Consider the following 5,511-nt stretch of genomic DNA (forward strand, 5'->3'; position numbering starts at 1 on the left):
GCCTTTTCTTGTCGGGCCGGCCTTCGTTTCCCTTCCGGGCCTGGAGGACCTCGGCCATATTTGCAAATTCATTGCATCTCTCTAAGACCTCGGCCAGGTTTCTGGTCTGCTTCCGGGCCAAGTCCTTGATGAGGTCCATGTCGGCCAATCCGTTGCTCATAGCCGTATGAGCCGTGGCCTCATCCAAATCCTTGATGTCTAATGATTCCTTGTTGAAGTGGGAGATGAAAGCTCGGATCGACTCGTCGGGCCTTTGCTTCACGCTGAGGAGGTTGACCGTTGTCTTCTTGTGTTTCATACTACTCTGGAAGCACGTGACGAAGGCTCGACAGAGTTGAGTGAAGCTCGTTATGGAGTTCGGCGGTAACCAGGAGAACCATGAGGTCGCCACGCCCTTGAGGGATGCAGGGAAGGCTCGACAAGAGATGATCTTGATTCCTCCGTACATGGTCATCATCGCATTAAAGTAGTTGATGTGATCCGTCGGGTCGGTCGTCCCGTCATTTCTGTCGAACGGGGGAGGTTTGAACCCGGTCGGCAGCGGCGCGGTCATGATCTCGGGAGGATATGGGTGACGTCCAACCAACGAATAGGCGTCCGGGGTCGCTTGTTTCTTCAACCCCTCCACTTGCTCCGCCAAGTCTCGTAGCCGCCTCTCCAGCTCGGTTTCAGGTGCCCGGCCAACCGGCTCTTCAGCCCGAGGCCGGTCTTCCAGGTTATCCCATTGTGGTCGGCCGTTCTGGTCAGCTCGGTCCGCACCATCCTTCCTTGTTCTTCTTTCCTCCCGGAAGTTGGACCCACGGGGACTCCCCTGTTGTTCTTCTCGGGGAGGCGAGCTTTGACGCCGGGGGGTACGACGAGATCCTTCTCCTTGTCTCGGAGTGCGCCTTTCATTCGGTTCTTTCCCTTGTTCTCAAACTCTCCTCGGCTGTCCATCCTCTCCGAGCCGTCCAGAAAATATCGACCTCCTTGCTACCGAGCCGGCTGGTTTGATTTCCTGCCCTGTTCCTGGGCTTCGGCGATACTCTTGCTCATCCCGCCGGGCACCTCTACTAGGGCGCGGAGGTGAAGTCTTCTGACGAGACGGGTGTGAGGATGCGGCTCGGCTAGGCTCGGCCCTATGCCGGCCACCATTTTGCTGTAAGTTTCTCTCTACGCGGACCGGGGCTGGTGGGGGCGCGACCCGTGGTTGGCCCATCAGCTCGCCTCAGGCCATCTGGTTCATGAAGGTGCGCAGCATCTCGTTGGTGTGGAGCATCTGCAATTGCAAGTCCATAACTTGTCGATTATTTGCCGGGGCTTCGGGGTCCAAACTCTCCGGTAAGGGCGGCGACGCTGGTAGGTCCATCCCGTCCAAGCTTGGCTCGGCCTGTACCCGATCAACCGCGGCCGTGGTTAGCACACCTCCCCGTTCCCACCCTCCGTTGGGGGAATGGTGCCCGTGATGGGCTGCGCACCCCCTGCCCGAGGGGGTCTTCTGTTTATCCCCTGCCGAGAGGCTTCGGGGGGCGGTGATCGCCTCTTCTGCCCAACGGATTGTGGCTCGTCCGTGCAGGAAGTCAAGCCATGCTGCCCTGATCTCGTGTGCACCATTACTGTGGCTCTTGAAGTTGGTAGAAACGATGATGCTTGCTGATGTCGTTCCCACAGACGGCGCCAAATCTATTGCGGGTGAAAACCTCCGACTCCCGGTTCGCCCACAGATGAGCCTGTAAAAACCAAGCGATGAGCACAAGAGAGCCGGTGTGGCTCCGGCCTAGGACTCTCCGATGCTCAAGTCAGGTCTCCAATGCAACAGCGTAACTGCGTAGTAAAAGCAAAACTGAGGAATGGTGTTCCATACCTGGGTATTTATAGAGTGAGGATGAGATGAGGAGGTTGGGAGAGTCCTAGTATGGTAGGAGTCCTTCTTTCGAAAGGTTCTCTTGCGTAGAGCGGAGTGGAGAGCTATTTTCGGGGTCGGACTCTTATTAAGGTAAGAGTCCATGTAGAGTGCGATTCCGTGTTGCGTTGGGATCGTGGCTTGATCCCTATCCCGTGATTCTCGGGATGTGCTGACGTGGCCAGGAGATCCCCGGTGGGGCGTTATGGCGGCTTCAGAGGAGGAGGGCTCGGCCTCGGAGGTCGGCCTAGGAGGTCGGGCAAGGGAGGTCGGCAAGTGAGGTTGGTCTCGACCGTAAGCTCGGCCAGGAGTCTATGGCCGACCTGTATGAGCTCGGCCTTAGCCACCGGCTAGCTTGCGCGAATCTGATTCTGTCAGGTGACTTATTGTAGATGGGGTCGGCCCGATTTCCTGCTCGGCCAATTTGATTCTCGGACTGAGGTCGGGTCGACCATGTGGCAACCTCTAATAGGTGGGGTGTTTTATGCCTCATCATATTGTAAATCAAAAAGTTAATAGAGACTTAATCAAGCCAGCTCATACTTTAGCGAATAGAGCTCGCTTAACTAAGGTTGTAAATACGTATTGTGGTCCCTATTCAGACTGTTGTAACTTCCTTTTGTTGTAATGCATTTTTCTCTCATAAAAAAAAACACCCCTTCTCCATCCTTTGCTTTATATATAAATGTCATCTCTTTTCCACCCTCAATCAAGGTTCAAGTAAATGAAATTGGCAATAGGATCGGCTCAACCGATGCCGATTCCGATTCGCTCAGAATTGGTTTGAATTGACTTCACCCAATAAATCCAGTATGGATTGATCGGTTTGGATCCATGAAATCAACCAAATTGGGATCGGTCTTGGTTGATTCTGATTCAAATTAGTCAGTTTGATCGATCCAATTCCAATTTTTAAAACCCTGCCTACCCTCAACTCTCTATATTAAAGGAAAATGGTTGGAAAGTCACATCAATATTAATTCATTAGGGGGAAGAAATTGAATTTATAGTTTGAATCTGCCAGCTCAATAGTATTGAGACCATAGCTTGCACGTCTTAACTCTTAACCATTATGTCATTATAATGAAAGAACACAGACTCACTCAATCTTTCTTTCTTTTCTTTTTTTTTTTGATGAGCACTCAATCCAATTGTCCATAAGAACAACATGAACCTTGGAGGAGAGGACTTGGATCTTCTCCAACGCGCATCTAACGGTTGAGAGCAATGGGGTACGCACCTCGATTGCCTCCAGCTGTTGGATGTGCGTTGGAAGGGCTGGCACGCTAGAGAGGATCTGATCTACCCCTGAACATGTCTGCTTTAGAATTTATGAAAGAAGCCTGAGTGGTCTATTTGAAAGCTCCCCAGGCACCAACACAACCTGTATTGAAAGGCCCATCACAATTTATCTTGAAGTAGTCATCAATGGGGGAGTGGGCTTTCAAGATAAGTATTCAGAGGTCCTTGATTCTTGGCTGGTCCTGGGGAGTGGGGATTCCCATCCAACGGACCAGATTGTTCATAACACCTACTACATTCTTACTAAATCACTGCCTTCAATTTTAGAGGCAAATTTGCTATATCTCTGATCTAAGGATCTGACATTATCAACAGGTTATACTTGCCACTTAATTCCGAATTATTCGAATTGTTAATTAACCAAATTTATTTGATATTTTTATGTGTGGTATTATTAATGGGTTATGATTGTCCTTAGGCTCTTATCTAAAACTTTCTCGATTAGAGATAAGGGTTGAACATCCAAATTAGACAATCGTCACATTAGTATGTGTTTCTAGGAATGATGATTTCAACAAGGTACATATCTGATTCCAAATATTGTGTGTATTGAACTGAATCCCATGAAAATCTCGCCTGTGTGATTGCTAGTTGTGGAGGAACGAGCTATTCTTTTGTAGAATTCGGTTGGCCCTTCAACATGAGAGGTTCTTGTCATTGCGGTAAGGTTGGATATTTTGACGTTTGATGTGTGTCCATCAAATTGATTTAGTTAGACTAAATTAATTGATTACAATATTATTATATGCTTGTTATGCTTGTTATATTTTATGCAACTGTCCAATAATATCATTACTTGTTCTCAATTATGGATAGACTTGGGCACTAGTTTGAAAATATAAATACAGGCAATTTAATATGTTGAACGCTAATCCATTGAATTTCTTGAATGGTTCATTGCCAGTTGTGTTTGACAACAAGAATTTCTAGCATTATCTTTTTCCCATACCTGAGAAACATTTATTGTTGCATTTGTAGTTTGTGTGCCTATGGTGTGCCAACGGTTGATGTTTACCATTAGGACTGACTAAACACCGTTCACTTTGCATACACGATATAAATAGTAATAGAGGTGACGACACTCAATAAGGTTTCCACTGCCCGTTTAGAAAGAATATCCAAGTGAAAAAGTTGTCGAACTATGACTGGTCAAAATCCAGGGTCTGGTAATTGTTTTCTAAAGAGTTGGTAAAAAATGTTTTATTTTATTATATTAAGTAAATTATATTTAAAAAAATATTTCAAATGTTTTTTTGTCCAATCAATGGTCATGACATTATCAAACTTATGTACGGTGGACTTATCTTCATGGCAGTGATTTTATTCCGTGTTTGCAAGGTCTATTACAGATGCCGACAATGTGGAGAAGAAAGTGCAATGAAAGTTTCTACCACTAAGGATTTTCAATCTGTATTTTCATTCTCGAATAGATTGACCCATGTGCATTCCAGATTCCATATCTCACTCGTTTGAAACTGGAATTGAGTGATTCCAGTTTAAAGATAGTCAAAATTGGAATCAACTACAGGTTTGGTTTATCTTAATTTACCAAAACTGGAGAAAAAAGCTGGAATGTCCCATAAGGTTCAGCCCCATAAACTGGAGCTGAGATAAACCTACACTTAACAAGAGACTAACTGAAAGGAACAATTGAGCTAGCATGAGAATCAATTGTGAACTCACAAATTCCAAACCATAATTGTACTACTCCATCCGATACATAACATGCATGGAGCTGCTAGGGTTGTTTGATTGCCCATTTTATTGTTGTTACCTTAATCCCCACTACTAAGTGTTTGTTTGCACAGTCAAGTATGGATTATTTTCCAACCTAGCTAGTCGGGTGACTGTCCTATATTCATGTAACTCTAGATTGCCTGTTGCTGCTTTTTTCCACCACACAAGCTCCAGTAAATAAGGTAACTCCGGTTTCATATTTTTCTGGTCGTGTAGTCTCTGCATCAGCACAGGGCCAATGAGAGCACACACAACAGCATCAACATGGATTTCATGGCGGGGGTGATAATTTTGCAGCTTCTGTGTCAAGTCGCAGAGGCCACACGACTAGATAGCGTTCTTTTTCCCCTTTTGAAATGATCCTTAAGATCCAATATATAGCTACTAATTCTGTCAGTAGTAATTAGATTAAAAACGTCGATAATAATCCAGAAATTTCCATTGGCATGCTACAGTTGAAAGCTACAAAGGCATCTCTACCTGGGTACTGCCTCAACCTGCTAAGACTACATGCATGCATTCAAGTAGAAATTCCATTTAGGAACAGTGTCTCACACAATTCAAGTGAACTAAGTAAGTGCCCATTTTAA

This window comes from Telopea speciosissima, chromosome 10 (assembly GCF_018873765.1).
Source record: "Telopea speciosissima isolate NSW1024214 ecotype Mountain lineage chromosome 10, Tspe_v1, whole genome shotgun sequence".
Lineage (NCBI taxonomy): Eukaryota > Viridiplantae > Streptophyta > Magnoliopsida > Proteales > Proteaceae > Telopea > Telopea speciosissima.